General features: G+C 38.4%; 1 long non-coding RNA gene across 1 annotated transcript in view; it reads left to right on the plus strand.

Moving 5' to 3' along the window:
* The window catches only part of LOC138064073 (uncharacterized), a 117,472-nt gene extending 111,574 nt beyond the window's left edge, over positions 1–5,898 (plus strand). Inside the window, exons 11-12 of the long non-coding RNA XR_011137322.1 lie at positions 2,729–2,923; positions 5,597–5,898. This is a non-coding gene — a long non-coding RNA (uncharacterized lncRNA). The remainder of the gene's footprint in view (positions 1–2,728; positions 2,924–5,596) is intronic.
* The last annotated feature ends 15,004 nt before the right edge of the window (positions 5,899–20,902 follow it).

Here is a 20,902-nt window from a genome sequence, read left to right on the forward strand (position 1 = left end):
TTGGGCTCGTTATGCCGTAACCATAAACTGGATAATTTTTGTTTCAAGGAGGAGCAAGAATTTTCCTGCTAAAATTAGTATTAAAGTACATTGCCAAGAGCAATGTGAAATGGCTGTTGTGCATTAACTTCCCCTAAACTTTGTCCTTGCGTAGAAGCCTTAGAATGTCTGTAAATCATCCAGTTTGATATATATGACTTAAAAATATGATTTTAATGGGTTATGTATGTAATATGGATTTGCAGCACAAGATTGAACTTCTTCCAGAATATGCAACTCCTAACAGGAACAAAAGGGATATTTAGTAGCTCAGTTTTAGCAGAATTTGTTGGTTTTATTTTGTTTTATTGGAAAATGCCAGCTTACAAGTCAAACACTTCACGAGGAAAAAAACAAACAAACAACTAATGGATCTGTTTTGGGCAAAATTTCCTAAGATCTAGGTGGAGATAGACCTCACAGAAATTACTTTATATATTTAAAGAAAAAGAAACTGAAGTTGCTCGGTGAGATTAATTACATTAGGACTCGTATGAAAGAAAGACGGACAAAAGAGGCTGCATCCTTCCTCCAAGCAGAAACAGCAAAGAGATTGACCTGGGCCTTGCACATCTCAGAAGTGATACAACCAGCTGATAAAAACTAGTGTTTCTGTCAGAACTAGTGTTCCCTGTCTAAGAAAGATTTTATTATTAAGAATTAAATTGCTCCCCAGAAGAGATTTTGACCATCAGAGAAAATGGCCCTCAAAAGTCAATAGTTCACTTTAGCAGTCCACTTTGGGTGTGAAATGGTCCTGGTAAAATCTTATATTAGGTCACAGAAAAGGGAAATTTTCAAAGCACCAGCTTTTTTTTGCTGACTGGGATTATTATCTATATATGTATAGATATATATGTTTTAACCTTTTATTGAGGATGTCTTTTTCTTAAAATGAATTTGAAGTTCTTTGGTGCTAAAAGTAATTATAATCATTTTGATTTGTAGCTGCTACAGTTTTGACTCATTGTTTGGAAAGCTGTATACAATTTGGAGGAAAAAAAGGTGTGTGTGTGTGTATATATATGTGTGTGTGTATATATATGTATGTATATATACATATACACACATGCTTATTTGCCGTTTATGCAGAATATTATTATTGTTTCAGTAGTTAGAACTGCTCATCACACCTGACAGTATTAAATAACTTGAAGGGAAACATTTATTATGTGATTGACTTTCTGGGCAATTAAGATTTAAATGAACTGTGATCCTGCAGAAAAACGATGTGTTTATTTCCCCTGTTGTTTAGAAAAAACCAAACACACACACTCTGCACAGGATTAGCCAGTGTTTTTCTCGCTTCACAATACCATTCCTTTGCTTTTCTCAGCCAAGAACGATTACTTACTGTTCTGGCTGATGGCATGTTGTGTATAGAGAAGAGTCTCCAATGTCATAAAATTAAGACTGTGAGAAATTAAATCACAAATGCGTAGTTTACCAGAGCACCCAAATTAATGTCCAGCCTTACAGTTTTGCCTGTGCAGGTGGACACTGGCCCCTCTATGTCCCCTCGGTGAGGCCAGGAGGGCTTTGCGGGACTCCGGCTGTCCGTTGGCACACAGCCTGCTACTGAACTGCGGCTTCGATTTGTTTCTGGGTAGGAAGCTACTGGGTAGCACCTGGAGACGGCTTCATCCCTGTGGTATATTTGCTATTTTTCATTCATTTTTCTGAAAGGCAATGACAGCTGTTCTGCACTTTTGTGATAACTGTCTCAAATTGGACTTTCTCACCTGGTGCTTTCTTACATTATTTCAACCATTATCATCTCCTTGTAATTATTTTAAATAGGTTTTTATTCTCTAGCTCCTCGATCTCTGCCTGTGAAACAGGAGGTGGTGTCAGATACGTGCTAACTTAGCTAAAGCTGTCAAAGCATTACCCATTTGGGGCAGTTTCTATTACGCTACATTTTTTCAACAAGCTATTAAATTATCTGGTACTGTCTCTTTGTTGGAAACCGCAAAGAAATGAATATCATTCTCAGTGACTTTTAATAAAAACTGAAGAATGATGATAATGGTTTTTAAGTACTTGTACTATAGCCCAGCAGACCACTTACGTAATTGCACTGTATGTGTTTTGTTCATGTTTTGATTAAGAGGTGACTAGGCAATGCTCATACTGTAGAACTCAGTGCAATGAATTGGATGGGTCTTGGATAACGCCATCAGGTTGCTTTTTGTTGAGCTTTGGCTGTGCGGTATTTTCCTTTACCCTATTTAAAAGTGTCTGTAGGAATTACTAGATCATGGGAAGTATGAACATAAACAATATGATACATGGATGACAGACGTTTCCCATGAGACCGGGTTCCCCTCGATTTGTGTGCAACTCTCCTGAAACCAAGTGTTGTTTCAAATTCAAGCACAGAGTGGGATCCTTGGAAATTCATTCCTTTTTGAATGATTTAGCTCCTGGCTATGAGTGAACAGGTAATATACGAGTCAGTTTTGAAATAATGGACAGTACGTAGAATTGCATATTTTTGACAAAAAACCTGATGGCTATAATTTCAGTTCCCTCTAAGTCTCTGAATATGGCCTGGCCTGACCTTCAAAATAAATTTTGGGGCCATGTATCCATGAGAAGTACCAATTAAAACGTTTGCTTATGTCACTGTGGGGTAAAACTCAAATCAGTGTTTTATCGATGACTGATGCATTTTCTTGCGTTTCAGGGGTTGCGTATATCTCTCCTTTCCAATCTGCCTTGCTGCATCTCGAGAAGGGTGAGAAGCCCCCACGCTGTGGCACGAGACTCAGAGACCCTGGGCTGGGCCAGCTCAGCCTCCACCCCGCCTGGTGTCCCTCGTGTCCCATCCCAAACATGGGCCCACAGGGGGCACCTGCGACAGCCTGCAATAACAGCGCGGGTATCTAGTATTATTACTTTTTCAGCCTCGAGGATTAGCACCTCAGGGACTTCCTGCACCAGAAATGTCTGTTGTGAGCCAATTTAAGAGGTTAGGAAGAAACTCTTTCAATAACTACCCCCCTTAGATTTCTTATACCTCCCTCTGAAACGTATGGTAATGATCATAGGCAGAGCCAAGGTATAGGTCAAGATGAACCAGTCAGTGGTCTTGACTCAGTTTGACAATTTTGTAGTGTAGCCCTGTCTTTCTTCAGCTACATCTTCGTTTCTCCTGTCTGGGACCAGAACTCTTCTCATATGACTTATTAAACATTAATAATATATTTTAATATATTTGTACATTTAGTATTTTGCAAGTTCTGCTCTTTATCAAAGTTGTTTCGCTAATATGTATCTAAAAGAACTAACTATCCAAAATTAAGGGAACTTGTGATGAAAGGAGGAAATTAATAAGCTAATGTAAGTAAGCAAGGGAACAAGTAAAGGACATTTCTATGTGTTCAGTTGAATCAGCATGTTATCTTTTTAACTATACAACAAATACCTGATATCTAGCTAGCAGGATTAGTACTAGCTGTTACAGACAAGATCTGGACATACTTTTCACTACTGTTGCACTTCTACTCATGTCCATAAACTGACTTTTAGCTTACACCAGAGTATAATTAGGATGTATTTCTCTAAAGGGCAAATGGGTTATTTACTGCATAAACAAATTGCTTGTGAACTCTGTGCTGTTTTTGTCCTTTCCTATATATACCTCTGATGAGTTTGCAGACTGGCTGAATTTATAACTTTGAAGTTGTTATTATTCAATAAGTGAGATTTCTACTAAATCTTTTCGCTGAATTAGTGAGGATAATTAATTGATGAGCCAATTTGTTTCCAGCAAAGAATTGCTAAGCATATACACTAAGTGCAGAGGGAATCAAATATTAAGACACTAATTTCATACGAAAGTGCATCACTTTGTGATTATACTGAACCTGGTACAGTCCCTGATATTTAATTAATATTACCGATATCATAACAGCTGAAATCACACTAAGACTATAAAGATATATTGATACAATACAAACTTAATAGAATGAAAGCTGAAATGAAGGCAGTGCAATCTGTTTATTGTATTCATATTGAACTGAGAGCAAACTATATTGCATACCTTGTTTTTATTTTGAAAAAGAAACTTTTGCTTCTGGTTGCTTCCAAACTTCTAGGAAACATTGAAAGATACAATTTCATTACGCAGAACATTGTGCAGGGGATCTGTCAGGTGATAGGTCTACTTGAGGCTGTATTGAGCTGAGTGCTGTGGGCAATCCTTCTGTGGGTATAGATAATGCTGTTTTTTTTAATCCCTCGCGTCCTTTGTCCTCAAGGGTCAGGTGGTTTTCAGGCATCCCAGGAAGAAAGTCCTCCTTTATTTCAGTGCTTTACATTGTCTTTTAATTATGAGTAGCTTATGGTTCAGATTTACTGTCCATCCACAGCACAGTTGAGCTGGTCAGGTAAGGAAAATAAAAAAAGAGGACAAGCTCAAACACACCTGAAATTTTCCTCTCATCTTGCCTCCATTTGTGTTTTCACAGTAATATGAGTCTGTGCATGCCTTTGCCTTCCTTTCTCTCCTGGAGGCTGTGTTATGCTAGCGAAGCAAGTAAAACAGATACTTGGAGGTTTGCAGGATCTGTTACTTTGAGAATGAAGATGTCAAGGGTAGGGACCTGTCGTTAGGCAGAGATTCACAGATGCCTCTTTCTGACCAAAGGACGATTTTTGTGCTGAGGGCCAGCAGATTCAAATCATATAGATTTATCCTCATTCTTTCCTTTCTACGCATTGGAGATGCGAGCTCTGCAGATGACACTGTGTACTTCCCATGCATCCTCCGTGCAACGTGGGAGGCCGAATTCCTATTACATGCTACTGCAGGGAACCATCTTGCACCAATTTACTCCTTAGACAGATTTTCCCCTTAGTGAGCTGGTATCAAAGACCCCAGTCATTCTGAATGCAAAACACACTGTATTTCAACTCCTAGGAAATGGGGTTACCTATCAGACAACACTGGTCACTTTGCAGGATCAGGATCTAAACATGTATAGTTGGCCTGAGGTTTTTTTAGGATCTTACTTCGTTTCACCTTTAAACTAAACACAAATGTTTAAATAAATATCAGTGCGGACAGTTTACAGCTTTCCCCCAGCATGGCTTTAAACATTTATTATTCTGCCCCTTTTAAAATAAGCTGGCAGCTTTTTATGACTATATTAAGGAAACCTTCAGGGCAGCAGACAAGACAGGATATTATTCTGAGATTAAGGGAGGAAAATGAGAAAAAGGGATGCTAACAAAAGGCAAACTGGAGAGGAAGAGGATCATACTCGCTTTCCACTGCTGGAGGAAACCACGGCCCCTATTGTGTGTGTTCTGAAAGTGATTATCTCCAGTCACTGATTCTTTCAGGGTCTAATCCGCTGATTCACTTGCTTTTTCCCATCAGGTTGGGAAAGGAGACATCAAAAAGCGTTAATATCCATTATAGCTAAGAATCCGCACCAAAGGGACCATTAGCTAATCTGCATTCAAATATTTGTTGGATAAATTTTGTTTCCCAAACACATTTTTGAGGTGGTTATTTACTCATTCGTAATACTTTCATTTTTTGCAGGAGGCTTGACAGCTATTGTGGAAAAGAAATGTTGCTGGCACTGCCACTCCGTGTGCTATCAGTTTGACTCCATGCATCCAAGGATTATGATTTTTGAAACCACAGATGTCTGCGGCTTGGCTAATAACAGACAGGCTTGTCGGCTACCCTGTGTCGAGGATAACTGCATCTCCCTGGGAAGCAGCGACTGAAGAGCCAGAGTTGCATCCTCACACTGTGAGATTTCTAATTAACTGCAGCACCCAAAGCAGGCCAGCCTGAAATCAATATAATAAGCCGCTATCAATGGGAAAAATCCTCAAACCCGCTAGTAATTTAGAAACAGAAACAACGTGGGAGTATTGGAAAACTGTATGTTATCATCTTTCAGAGGCTATTGAATAGTTTTGCAGGATTTTGAATGGAATAATGCAGTTTTATAGAACTCAACTATTGGGCTTCTCCCATCACACGGTTATACTGAATCACGTAAGGAATTGTGCTGTGCTATAGATAAAAGTGCCTGATGTGCATAACATATTGTAATGTGAAGAATCTGATACAATATTGCAATACCATGTTAGATTTTTGTCAGCTTTTCATTAGCGTTCAGTGAACTGCCCAAGGTCTCACACCAAGGCCCAGTGCTCTGCTGTGCTACTGCGGCTGTGTTCCTGCCTGCTGCCCTGCGCTAATGCCCAGGTGTGCCTCGTTCAGTAACGAGCCTCCACCTCCCTCATGCCCTCATACCACAGAGAAGGCTAGGTGGGCTTCTCATCTCCTCTTTGGCAATCCCATGCTCCTGTCTGCCGTGAGGGCCTGGTAAAGCAAAAGACTGTCAGGAATCCAAGCTGCCACCTGCAAGTCTGACCATTTGGTTAAAGGGCCCCAAATATTCAGATGCTGAGGTGGAGTGAAAAAAGTCACAAGTCGTAGAGCTGCTAATGCTCTGGATCATTGTCTGTTGAACCCTGGTTCACGGCTGAGAAGGCAACACCTGCACTTCTGGTTATGTGTTGTTCTTATCCTCAGACCTGCGTAGCAGTTGCCAAACTGGAGCTCTCAGGTAATGTTAGTTGTAAAAAATATAGGTTCTTCCTTCAAGGGAAGTGAAAGTGTTTGATACATTTAAATGGAGAATGATTGGCGAAAGTAGCCATGGACAAGGCTCAGTCCTCTCTTCTGTTATATTATTTGTTCAATTATTTGAGAGTGCAGTTAGATACTTCCAGTGAGCACAAGTGCAGCCTCTTGGGTACCTTCTGTGCTAGGCTTGAATGCCACTGGCTCTCTTTTGCTGCCTGGCTACAATAAACTCTAGATAAATGTGTTTAACAGATGGACAGAGGCAGTCTAGGCAGGGAATGAGAAATACTTTGAATATCTTTACTCTTTTGTTATTCTCCCGGTGTCTAACTTAGGACTTCTAGTTCATTTGAATTCATCAGTGCTAGGATTGCTATGTAATTGAAGATTGCCTGCATATCAGTGCAGGCCTTCTCAAGATAACCTAAGGGTATGAGGCCTTTCTTTCTTGTTGCATTACATATGTCTAGGACTGAAGACTCACATTTGAAAAAAGGCTGTAGTTGTGTCCTGTAGTAGGCTGTTTGCTTAGCCACATAAGTTGCCACTATGAACCTGTGGCACTGCTCTGTGTATCAGATTTCCATTTACCTTGTATTTGAGATACATTTTAATGTAGTTTTTAAAGCTGTCCAAAGGATCAGTCCTAGGTCGATGAGAGATTGTTCATCTCCCCTGGGCATCGGCCTCCCATGACAGTGATGTCCTCTGAGATCAGCAGTGTGACTGAGCAGCCTAGGATGCTTGTGAGTGCCGAAGACAAAATCTTTCATAGGATCCTGGTCCTGAAAGGTCTTGCTTCTCTGTTTGGTCCTGCTTCTCTGAGAAGTAAGAGTGACCTGACCATTTTAAGAACTAAATGCATAATTTCTTTCTTTCATTTAAGCTTTCCTTAGGCAAGATTTTTCATTCCCTTCCCACCTATATATGGGTATGAGTCATATACCACATATACTCCCATATACTTACAGGCAAAGCATAAAAACATACCTATATATCTATCAACCTATACACTAAGATAGCTGAAAATGGAGTGTTCAAGTGCTAGTTTTAGATACTTGGGAAATTATAAGATAGAGTAATGGTGACAGATTATACAAGTAGATGGAAACCTACTATCACATGTGCATAAATCAAATGTGTAATATTCAGATTCTATTTGGACATTGGGCTACTTCTATACTGATGAAAAACTGAAAACATGTAAAATTGTATATGCAGGACTGGACGATATTTTAATATGAATGTCATAATGGTTATTTCTACTAGTGAAAATGTGATCATATGGAAGTCCATTTCTAGGAGAAACTGTATTTCTTATTAATAGGGTATATAAAACTCATAGGACACTACACTGATTGCTCTTTTGTCAGTTAAAAAAAAGTTAGGTCAGAGGAAAAAACAAAAATTTCAATTACATTTACAGCAGCAGCTGAAGGGGAACAAAATCAATGAAAGGAGCATACTTATTAGAGACCTGCAGTTGCCATAAAACTGAAACTAAATCACACTGACAGTGTCTGAACTTCAGATAAATTGCTTTGAATTCAGAATGGGAGCCTGGAGAAATAATGGAAATGATATTGCAGTTGTTAAAGAAAGAACTTTTTTATATCCGTTGCCTTTCTGGATCTTGTAGATTATTTCAAGGATCACACACTGATTTGTTATCTGTTTTATTATTATTTTTTGTATAGGGACGCCTATTGTTCCTCCAACAGATGAAACACTGCTGTCAATCGTCTTGGCACTGCCTGGTTAGAGAATTATGTGATTTTGAGGGATGAGATATTTCTTCTCGGTAGCTATCCAAGCTGACCTGTGGCTAAGCCTCAGTTATTATTTTAAAAAAAGTCAAGAGAAGGAAACAGGCACAAAAAGATGACCGGTTAAAAGTTACTCTTTCTTTCAACAACTCATCTAGCGATACAGTTCGCTTTCTGTGACATCCTCATAGAATGAAATCCGCTGCAGTTTCTCATGGGTTTCTTTACTGACTGCAACTGCTCTTTCTAAATTCACCGTAATTGTCTGATGGCTTGGTTCAGAAAGACTCAAAATTTGGCTGTTGCATTAATTTCCTCAATTCTGTGGTTTGCTGCTTGGAACACACTTGAAAAAAGCTGCTGTAGATCAGCTTTCATACTGTTTTTATATTCTTTGGTCCCCTGTTGGATGGAAATTGTTTGCATGAATGCTGTTTATGAGAGTCTCCTCAAGGACCCCTGGGTAACAGGGCTAGCTGGTATTCTCAAAACACTTAAAATTACAGGTACAGAAAATTGGTAAGGAAGAGTAGGGAGCTCCTAGACTGCACTGAAGGAGGTGCTGAGCCACTGTAGACTTTTTTGCAGGTGCTGAGCCACTGAAGACTTTTTTGCAGTAGCAGTATGGAAGGGTTGCAATGTTACATAACTCTCCATGCCAGCGTTGTCACCTCAGTGCTATGCTTTCCACGTTATTTATAATAGTTACCTTACTTGAAACTGATTTGTTAGTTATGATTTCAATATTTTTGTAGTTCTGTGGAGCATACTGTAGGTGTTCATAATTGCTAAGTTATAAATATTTATGGATGTATATATTCTTTTTAAAACTAATGTGTTACCCTGTTTTATTGATGTAGAAATGGTTCATCCAGGGTAACAAATAGTCTTCGTGGAATATCTGTGTGTCTGTGTGGAAAGAAAGAACCTAAACATGGAAATAAAATCCTACTCACTATACACTGAAATAAAATTTAAGGTGCTACACTGAATAGCTAGGAAATATAAAGTATTATAAATGCAATCTGTGATATGTATGCGACGGGACTAAAAAGTACCTTTATCAGTTGTGTCTGCAGCACATCCACGCGCCTTTCATTAAACATAATATACTGTAAAACAAAACAAAAACACTCTAGAAACTGCAGCAGACCTATTGTAAGGCGAATTGCCTGTACGAGGGGGCATGTGTGTGTACGCTGGGGATTCAGGAAAAGGGGAAAACCAAAAAGCTTATACTTCCATTTGATTTTCTCTGATGGTTCAGAAAGGTTTGGATGGTCAATGGCATTCTCATCCACTGTGACCAGGAAAAGAATTTTCAAACCTTCTTCCCCATCTTCATTTCAGCCTGAAATTCAGTATGACAGACCACCCACTGTAGCCTGATATTTACTCATGTTCCTATCTTAATATCATTCCAATGCTTAAAAGTGTTCCACATTAAAAGGTCTCTTATATTTTCCTCCATTTGTCCCAGGAAATTATTAATACCATGACGGTCTGCTGCATTCACACATGTAGCAATTTTTTCAGAGCCAGATAGTGTGTGGATCATTTCACCAGCAAAAATGGACAATTTTATCGTCTGGGTCTAATAAAATTAATAGTTTATGCATGTTAAAATGTTGACACAAAAATTGGACTAGGAGGTATTATAGAGACGGTGAACCACTTCAGAGGATTAATTTATGAATCTGCATTGTGGTTTATTTTCAGGAATTCCTTTTCATACTGGTTTGTTGTATTTCTGAATGTGTATTGCACTGTTTGTGCCAGTCAAGCGTCATGAAGTAAAGGTAGATTGCTGTGAAGTTTGGTTAAAACTCGTGTGTCTACGGTAAGTATTACCTCCAACAAATGTTGCAATCTCTTTGTTGAGGAGGGAACGATTAACGAGAGTTGCAAGTTCGCTGGCTAATGCAAGAGGGTGAGTTAACTGTGTGTGAGTGAGTGTGTGTAAATTAGTAAGTGTGGGTGTTTAGGTGCCCATATGTTGAACAGTTTGCCTGTGTGTGTGTGTGTGTGTACATACGGTAGTTATCAATTTACTGGAATAAACATACAATTTGGTTACTCTGAAAAATGTGCTGCTCTTCTTATTTAATGAAAAACACTCTGCAGACTCTCAGGATTCTTTCACTTGGAATCAGATTCAAACCTCTGTTTGTCTTACATAACTCCGATTCTTTGAATTGTGCCAGATCATGATCCATGTTTCAATGTATGTTTCAGATCCTTTAAATTCCAAATGAGCGGTTCTAAATTCTGGAATAAAATCTCCTTTGTAATTATATACAGACACGGTTAGACTTTTATTTATGTCTGATTATTATTATTTTTTTAGTATGGTTTGCAATTCTTCTGCATACTTGAATATGAGTTTGAATAGTAACATATTTAATCAACCACCTTTTAAATAGAGATATTTTATCTCCTGTAAATGCGGATTGCTGAGATACTTAAAAGGATTGTTTTTAAGATGTGCATTCTGGGATAAAAAAAAAAAGACTTGAACTTACAAATTGTTACAGGATATTTATTTGCTTTGAAAGAGTTTTGAAAGAGTTCAGATCTATCCACATTTATCGTGTTCATTGGAACTGAATGATAGTATCTACACTGGTATCCTTTATATTTTTCTCAACTTTTCTTCTGTTTTTTTCCCCCCATCCCCACCAATACCATTTCCATTTTTCATGTGATGATAGTGAAACATAATTCTAAATTAATGACATTCACGCTTATGCACCAAAGAACACAGCTATAAAGATGGTCAAGAGTAGATTTTACTAGGCTGTTCTAGACTAAACTTAATCTTTCTTGTTAACCTGTATAGGCTGGCAGAAATGTTCAAGTCTGTTTTCCATCTGGAAGCCATTACTGAGACATGGTTAGAAGCAATCATTCCTCAACATGCACATTAAAGCTCCTGGTGGGGGGAAGATTGAGGTCTCTATCCATATAAAGTATACTTGGCCTTCTAAGGCTGACACACGGCATCTACTATGGCTTTCTTTTCCATTAGAATTATCAAGGGCCTGGTCCATTTACATAGCAACTAGGCAGAAAAGAAATTTCTGATCCTATCGCTGGAAAAGAAACAGATATGCAGTGGCTCATTAAAACTAAAATTGGCATTGGGAGATTTATTCTAAAATGAAAAGAACCCCTTTGGTATAAAGACCAACCCCACAACTCCACCAAGATATAGAATGAAGGGAGATGAGTGAAATCTCTGTAGACCACCATCAGAGGAAGCAATCTGAGGCTGTAAAGAACCCTGAAATGCTACCTGGCCTGCCATATGAAATGTTTCTGGGCACTTAGAAAATAAATCTAGATATTCACATTGCTTCAAACGCTGGAGGATGTCCCAGGCCACGCTTGTTTCTTCCTAGTCACATATTGTTCATTGCATCTTACTGTTTAATGTTAAATAATGCATTCAATGGATAACAGTAAAAATCATCAACAGGATTGCTAATTTGTGTTATAAATCTTTTAAAAAAGTATTCAGATAGTTGTTCTTTTCCACTGTAAAGTTCTTGCAAACCTAGGGTGCCATTAGCTGTGTTTAAAAACTACTGAACGTTGGTATTGGGTACGGAAGTAAGGCCCTGAAGGGTGGAATTATGAGAGTTTCTAAAAGCCCTTTTCTTACTAAAATTCTGCCACCAAACACAAAGGAGATTCAGATAATTTCTGGGTCCCTGACGGAATTCAGCCCTTTTCAGATACTGTTGTGTTGCTCCAGCCAGAAAACACTTATCTCTGAACTGAAAACAAGTACTTCCAAAAAGTACACTTATTTTTGCCTTTGCTTTGGAACATACTGACCCGTAGTGGCTTTCTTTTTCTAAAAATATCCTAAAACCCAGCTCCTCCTGTGGTTTTTATAGAGTTTTTAACACTAGTTTGAATGTTTTATATGTTACTTTTAGTACATCAGCTAAGTAAGATAGTCTAACAAGGTAAAACTCACAACTTTGTTTCTTCTCTCAGTGTCATCAGAAAGCATGCTGGTTTGAAGAAACACAACAAAAAGCTCCTTTGATTTCCGCTTCAGCTGATGTTAAAAATGGATCACCGGGTAAGTAGAAACTTTTGACTGGAGATTTTTATTTAAATTATTGGAAATAATCACTCATGCCAACAAATGTTCCACCAGAGTTTTTTAGCTGGACTCCAAGGAAGGAGAAAGTAATGAACTATCGTAAAGAAAGTGTCAGACTTTAACGTTTAGGTCTTACTCACACATTTTCCTTGTAAAACCCTCTTGTAAATCGTCTTAATCGGAAATCACTTGTAGACATAAAGCTGCAGCTTAATACTGTGTAAGAAGAGCCACAGGTTGGATGTGTTTTAGTGTCACTGAATTTGTATGGCATATGTTCAGAACCCATTTGCAATCAGATGAGACGTACACTGTCCTCACTATGCATTTTTCTACCTCCCTCCTGAAATGCAGCTATCTTAAGGAATTATCTAAACATCTAATGTATGGCTTTGAGTACAGTAAGTTGAGCCAAATCAATATTTTCTATTTTCATTTATGGTCAAATGGAAGGTATTTTCCAGTCATCCCAGAGCCCCTTCCCTGAATTCCATGGATCAAACTGAGAATGGCTGAAAGAATAAGGGATTTCTATTTTCCTGCAGCTAGTTTCTAAGAAAATCCTGCTCTCTCCATTCTGTACAAAGAAAACTTGAAAATAGGCTCCAAGAATTGATTAGGAATGATGGTTCCCCCCCCTCCCCCGGTGAAGTCAGCCTTCATGAGTAGTATAATAGTGGAAGAGGTGCTTCGTTTCTCTAAAATTGAAGAAATCCATTTCAGCAGAGTCCTGCCAAGTCATTTTGCATTTACAGGTAAGATTATGCTGCTCAGAGACGAGACATGTATTGCTAAATTGCATGAACAACCCATTTATGGAAAGCAGATGGTCAGTAAGAACATGGAAGGAAAAGAGATTGGCATAGGTGAAAATGCTGGAAAATATATATGCAATCAGTTCTGATTAACACCTGCTTTACAACATAGCTGAATCCTATGCTGATTGGTTGGCACTGTGCCAAAATAGATATTGAAGGCAGAGAGGCATCTATTTCTGATAGTGTATAGATATAGGTAGTATTTATGTGATTAAATAGTGGAATCACAGGATGAGCAACCTGATTAATTTATCCTGGAAATTTAACTGCTTTCTTGCTCCAGCTCATTTATCTGCCTTGTCTGGATCTCTTCGCATGCTTGCAAGGCAGAGCGGGAGCACAGCATCAGAAGCTGTTGTCTGCGTGGTGAAACAGAGCAACTCACCTCATGACAAAACAAAATGGGTTGTTTTAAGCTGCCCATGAGTTGAATTTCAAATTAATTTTGTTGCATTTCTGTGCTTAAGAAGCTCTGAAAGAATGTTTAATGTTGTTTACACGCCTTATGATGCAGAGAGATTTCTGCTGGAGTTTTCTTTGGCTTTGAGGCATCAGAATAAAAGGGGTTACGTGTCTGTACGCTACTGCAAATTCTGTAGTCCTTACCTGTCCTTATCTGCATCTTTAAGAACTAAAATATTTTTGAAAAATATTTATATTTGCTTCATAGGATGACAGGAAAGTAGTGCCAGTAAGTGAAGTGGGAGGGGAGAAACAACAAGCCTTCTTTTATATTTATGTAGCATCAGTGCAATTCAACAATTGGTTTCAATGTCTTGCAGAAACTCAGTAATGTCTTAAAATTGCTTTGCTGAAGTTCTCCTTTTATAAAATAAGGTATATAATATTTCTGTCTTATAGCCTCTGTCTTGGGGTTGGAGTGTGCTTGCAAGGTACTACATTGTACTGACATCTCAAACTTATGGAGAAAATGAAAACTAAAGGTGGAAATAGTACTAGCGCATAACATGTAGCACTACCGTGCAACATGTATAATGTGCGGCCTGATCTTTAGTTAACAAAAACTTGTCATTAGTGTCTGCTGATTTAAACCAGTTGAGTATCTGGCTCCTAAACATACTTATTTATGTGATTTTGATGATTTCACTCTAGGCAATATACACTAAATTTGGAAGGCTTTAGTCAGCTGAAGTCGTTGATTGGAAAAAATCTTGAAACTCGTGGCTGAAGGGATTGTTCTCACTCTCAAGTAAGTTCACAAATAAGAGAGACTATTTAGATTAAACTTCAGTTTCAAAAATGCTCCCTTCCCTGTGGTAGTGGTATCTCAAAAGTCTCGAGGTATCTTTACTGAAGTTGCCACCAGGCAACTATTGTAATGAGCGAAAAGTCATCATGAAGAATATGTTTTATCTTAGCCTGAAAAGCGAAGACTATAGTCAACATCCTTCTTTTTTATGATTTAACATTTTTCTTTTATTTATTTCAAAAGCCAATTTTACATTTCATTAGGTACAACAATATACCATCAGTCTTATATGCAATTACAAGCCCCAGCGACAGCATATAGCACGGAAAGGTTAAACGTACAATGCAGAATGTAACAAAAGAGTAAAGCAACCAGCTGCTGAGTAATTTCTGTATCCATGCATGGATACATGGATGACATTATAGTATGAAGCAATATAAAGCAAAAACCTTTATGTTAACAAATATTGTACTTTCGTCAGGAAATACTGTAGAGTCTCCCAGATTTTGGATGCACTGATTTGCAGCACTTGCTCAGCATCTCTTCTGAGTCATGACTCTGGGCGAGATCTCAGGTGAAAAAAATTGGGATCTGTGCACTACGTGAGACCCCAGGCTCCCTGCCATTTTCCTACTGTATCTTTGGAACATAACTCTATCTTTAAGTAACAAAAATCCAGTGGCAATTTTTTTTTTTTAAGACTCTTGAGTTGATCTTTAACCCCTAGAAACCCAAACCTGAATCTAAGTATGTATTGCATGTAGACGCAAACCCACCAAATTCCTCTTTGTTCCCACTTATAAATATGATCTTCACGTGTATTATCCTAATTATTCTGCTGTTAATGGAAAAGTGTACTAGTATCACTCCATTCGTAACATCACAGTATCATCACTTGTTGTTGAGGGCACTAAACCACAACGTAGTAACAGGTGCTGCTAAAATACCGTGAGTTCTTATTTAAGAACATAAAGATATGGGAATGTCCATATTGTTTCTGACTAAAGGCCCATAGAGCCCAGTATTTCGTCTCTGACGGTGGCTGCAAGAGGATGCCCAGGAAGGGGTAAAAACAGACCAATCACATCTGATACTTTACTGTAGTAATTTTTTAGTCTCCATCTTTTTTCAGCTGAAGGCATTTCCTCAGCCTGATGTGGTTTGCCTACTTAATAAACCTCAGTGGATCTGTCTTCCAAGTACTGAACCAGCCCCTTCCTTGGGGCCCATGCAAACGTCTTGCATTCACAATAATCTTTGTCAAGAAGTTTTGGGAAGGGCTCTGTCCAAAGCCTTTAGGAAATCCAAGTAGAATATAACAACTGGATCACTTTTTCAAAATGTTTGAGCTCTTCAAAAAATGTTAAGACATTTGTAAGGCTGGATCTTCCTTTAGAAAAGTCATGTTGACTCTTCAGAGGTAAGCCATTTATCTAGGCGTCTATGAATCCTGTCCTTCAGTGTGCTGGCTACTAATTTTGTTTCCTCCTCTTTTAATTTGGTAGTTTGAAGGGGGAGTAACCATTATACAGCCTTATGCTGCGTTTCTTGAGCTTATTATTTAATTTGCTTCAGTTAAATAGCTGGCAATGTATAAGAAGAGGGTAAAGGCACACAATGGTCAGTCTTGCTATGCTGTGAGGTTTAAAGCTCTTAAAATGTTTTTGTGATCAACTCATTAACACAATATAAGTATTTTTTATTTTAAATATTAAAAAAGGGTAGTCTATAAAACTCCGTATTCTTTTAGAGAATCCCATAAAAAGCACATTGGGTGAAGGTTGTTGCCTAATTGTAATAGCTTAAATTCTGTCACTTGACACTTCAGGTCAATTGCTTTGCTGTTGAAAGTGAAATTTTAAATACTCTTTCTGAAATGCTGTTTGATCTTATTTGTGTTATATATAGTCTTTCTAGTTTCCTGTCTATCTGGCACTCGTTTATCACATCACATTGATCTGAATGGGGATCCTTTCAATATAAAGGATATAGATTTTCCTGTTCTGGGGAGGTACGTGTTCGAGAATGTAATGAAGTTAATAATAATGTATATATAATCTCACTATTTTTTTTTTACATTGTAGAATTAATTCAATAGGAGTTCCAAACCTGATGATACAATTGTGTGTTTTAGGCAGGCACGAAAGCACATTTCATATATTCATTTTGCTAAAATGTCCTGAACATCTTATACAAAATGCCATCTATTTAAATAGCCTCTAATATTTATTATTAGAAAACTTTCCACTAAAAAGAAAAAAAGGAAAGCAGCAAATTTATTTAGCTAGGTATCTCAGTTAATCTCATAGTTAAATGGAGGGAATAATAGCAAGAAGGATGAAAATCACAGTAAAGGAAAATATTTCAGGCCTGTTCCTTTGCATCATTGTATCATCGACTGTCCCATCTGGTTGGTCTGGTGAAGCAGCAAAAGGTGTCCTTTTAAGGAGGAAGTGTTGTGATCCAGGCTAGCGTTAAATTTGTCAGGTGTGTGGCAGAAAGGTAGCAGGAAGCATCAACAACAGTCTGTAGGAGGACAGGCTGGGAGTCCTGATGCTCTGCTTCACCTGCTGGTGAGGATTCCCTGCAGCCAGCAGAGCTTCAGCCCACCCTCGACTAACTATGTTCAGAGCCGCACTAGAGGCCGTTCCAGCGGGTCCAGGAAAAGAGAGAAGAAAAATGGCTTAGAGCAATTCTGTCGTCTTTTCCTCCCATCACCGAGTTTTCCTGAGTGCTTGGCTCTGCTGAGGCTTAACCATTATATTAACTGAAATTAAGTAAATCATTTTCCAAAGTTATAGGCAGTAGAGCATATCCACAGCTTAGAAACAGCCAGCCTGTGAGTTCTTCCTGCAGTTCTGTTTAAATATGTCAGGAATGGGCAGTGAAAATTGGCTCTGGCACTTTCCCTGCCTGTTATAAAAGGGCAGAAACCCATAACAAACCAAAGCACACAACTACTTTTGCCATCTGCAGGGCTTCCAAACCTTCTGTAATTTTAAAGATGGGCTGCCAAAGCCTTGGGAAGCCAGAATCCCGATTAAAAATATGCACCTATGCAGAAACTAGAAAGAAAGCGTGTTATAAGTAATGATATTTAGAAAGCAGTGGGAAAAAAGAGAGCAGCCATGAAAATTCAACAAATACAAAGGGGGCACCTAACAATTCCGGGGACAAAAGTAGAGGCAAAGGAACATAAGAGTGGTCTTGCAGAAAAGAGGCAAAACTGTCTATAATACAAATTTGCGTTAGGCTGAAGAGCTTCTGAACCAGAATGATGCTAGCCTGCTATAAAACTTTTCAACCTTCCTGCTATGAGCTGCTGCTGCTTCTCTCCTAGTACTGTGTCAAGACAGATGAATCATGGTGCACTTACTCCAGCTAAAATAAACCTTGAATTTTAGAGCTTCAGTAATCTCACTTTTTTTCCCCTCCTGGATTGTCAAATGGGAAGATATATACCTACTGAGATTAATGTGCAACCAAACTCAAGTATTCATAGCTGAATATTTTGTCATTTTGAAAAAACTGTAAATAACCAGCAAAGCAAATGTATCTTTGTAGCCTCTTGGGCTAATGGTTTTGGTTCTGCTTTTTATTTCAAATAAGCAGCAAATGGCTGCATAGTAGCAAAATTACATGGGTAGCTAAATGGCCTTACGGTATTAAACTATGAATTTTCTCTCTGATACAAGCACAAGTTAGTAGGAGGTGAAAGGTGGCTGTTGTTACTGCCTGAATAACTGAGAACAACTTATCTGGAAAAAATAAAAAGGGCAAGAAAAATAAGTAACAACCTAAGAACTGGAAATGAAGTAAAATAGTTACCTCTGTTTTGACTGAAAGGCAAAATTATCACTTTGCTCTGATTATGAGGCCACCGTGGAAGAAATCAGCCATACAAAATAAAAGATATTTGGCTTGACTCTCCCATACACTAAAGTCAATTGATGCTGTTCCTGAACGAAAAAGAGGTCCTAAAGCAAGTGCAAGAAAACTGCATTCAGTACAGCCAATTCAAAAATCCCTTTACATGCACATGTAGGAAGGGACATCATAGCTGATCGGGAAGCTGTTTTGGAGGCTCAGGCCTAATCTTCCAACAGGCTTGTACTGTGTCTCTCACCACAGACTCTGCCTTCTGATTGCTCTTAAGGTATTACCACCACTGGTCACCTTATCTCCAGAAAATTAAAATAATGATGTTGGTGGGCTGCCAGACCCATGAGGTCTGAGATCCCACGCCCTCTGCTAACCTTAGCATTAGAGGAAAGGTTGGAGGTCTCCTGGGGAACACAGAAAAACGCTTGCACAGGGTCTGGTGTGACGAGGAAACAGGCCACCACTGCCACCCAAAAAAGTCTCGGTGATGCCTTCTTTAGCATGGTTACAGAAGCATTAGTGTTTGTCCTGGCCATAGATTCAGCTGAGCTAAATTAAAGGGCAGCATATCATTGTGCTGCTTTAGAGCAGCCCCAGTACAAGGTTGAGTCACAGTATCCCTGTTCCTCTAACAAGAAAATAAACTGTGAAACAAGATATTTGTTGTGTCGTTAGTTAGTGGTATTAGTGGATGTAGAATAACCTGCTTTTCTCTGTTCTTCGTGATGGCAGGTCTTTTGCCCACCCTCATTGCTTCTGTTAGAAAACCTGTAATATGGGTCTGTGAAATCCACCTGAAGTATGACTACCAATGATTCATGCAAAAAAAAGATGATGCAGCCTTTAACAATTTATACAAGGTCACAGTCACTTTGAGATATAGAGTACTAGAAATCAAGGGGGTTTGTACACATGTGAATAGAGAAGATACTTCAAAACTTAGAAGTTTTTCAAGCATAGAATGAGACTGACAGATAAAGGGCCTGGTTTATAGGGTGCTAGGGCTTCAGCACATTCTTTTACACGCCTTCACAAGTCAAATCTACCTAATTTGTGCTATAATACAGAACAGGAAATGACCCAGAATTAATTCTGCTCTGAATGTTATCAGAGTAGATATTCTTCCTTGTGATATTTCAGTATACTGAAATATATCACGCAAGCAGTGTGAGCTCTTTCTGAATTGAGAAGGAATACAAGGTAACTGTGTTATTACCATAGCCTTGCTTTTACCAGCTGCATGTGTTATTACAATCTAGGCTGTGTGTAAAGAGTTGGGCGTGAAAGGGTATGACAAACAAAACTTGATTATATGTGAGACTTTTAAATAAAATAAATTCTACTCAGTTGAAATATGCACATGTGAATTAGTCATTTGGTATTTAAGTTTAACTAACATAGTAATCAATTTAAAGGCTCCAGACATTTGAGATTTTATTTATCCATTTATGTCCTACTGCCCATCTGGTGTGCATGCCAGAAATGGTAATGTTCTATAAACCAAATGAGAAAAGGAGGGGGAAAAAAAGCCAGACTTACTCTGTTCAGTCTATGAGATCTTCCCACTGGAACCCCTCAGATGGAATTCAAGCCCATTGCTTAATTTTTCAGTAGGATGGGGATAAAAATTTAGAATTTTAGATTATTTAGAATATATGAAAATATTCTGGGGAATATGCTAGCAAAATGCATATAGTAATCTTGTCTGATTATCCCAGCATATCAGCTTGATTTAGTATTATTTATAAAAATAACTAGCTAATTTTGACATTAATCTTTTCATACTAAGATGCCATGGCTGTCATTCTAGGCAATAGAATTCCAAGACTCTGCTCTGCTCTTCTGAAATTAATTATTGAAACCTCAAAACCAGCAAGCAGGATGTGAATTCAGTGACCCCCTACTTGAAAAAAACACAGCCAGAGGAGTAAATAGTGTTCTACTTTTATAATAGCTCCATAGCTGGACTGCTCATCCAGTTCCTATTCTGGAGGCTGACTGTATTTTGCATTAAGCAATGACTGGATAATAACCCTGGAATAGTTCTCAGAGCAGGTTTTGGAAGGTATGTCATCCCATGGCTAACCAAATACTGCAGGAACCAAATGCTTCTTGTATCCCGTCTCTTGTTCAGGCAACAAATGCCTAACCAGTCTATGCTAAATGGAAGTTACAGCTTCAACAGGAAGAATGGAAATGTCTTTTTTTTTTTTTTTTTTTTAAGTTAGTTAGCCTGTAGATTAGTGATGAAAGTTTGAGAGAGAGAGAGGATTGAAATATTTTAGGCTGAGAAAGGAAGTGAGCATAGTTTTTCGTTTTGTGTTTGCGTGACTCAAAGTTCTCAAGCACAGAGCACTCAAGTGCTGAGCTGTAGGATGAAGGCTAGGAGGACTGGTGACTGTTTTTATAGAAAGACTATTGCTACTCTCTTTTTGGAGAAGAAACAGA

This window comes from Struthio camelus, chromosome W, assembly GCF_040807025.1.
Source record: "Struthio camelus isolate bStrCam1 chromosome W, bStrCam1.hap1, whole genome shotgun sequence".
Classification (NCBI taxonomy): Eukaryota; Metazoa; Chordata; class Aves; order Struthioniformes; family Struthionidae; genus Struthio; species Struthio camelus.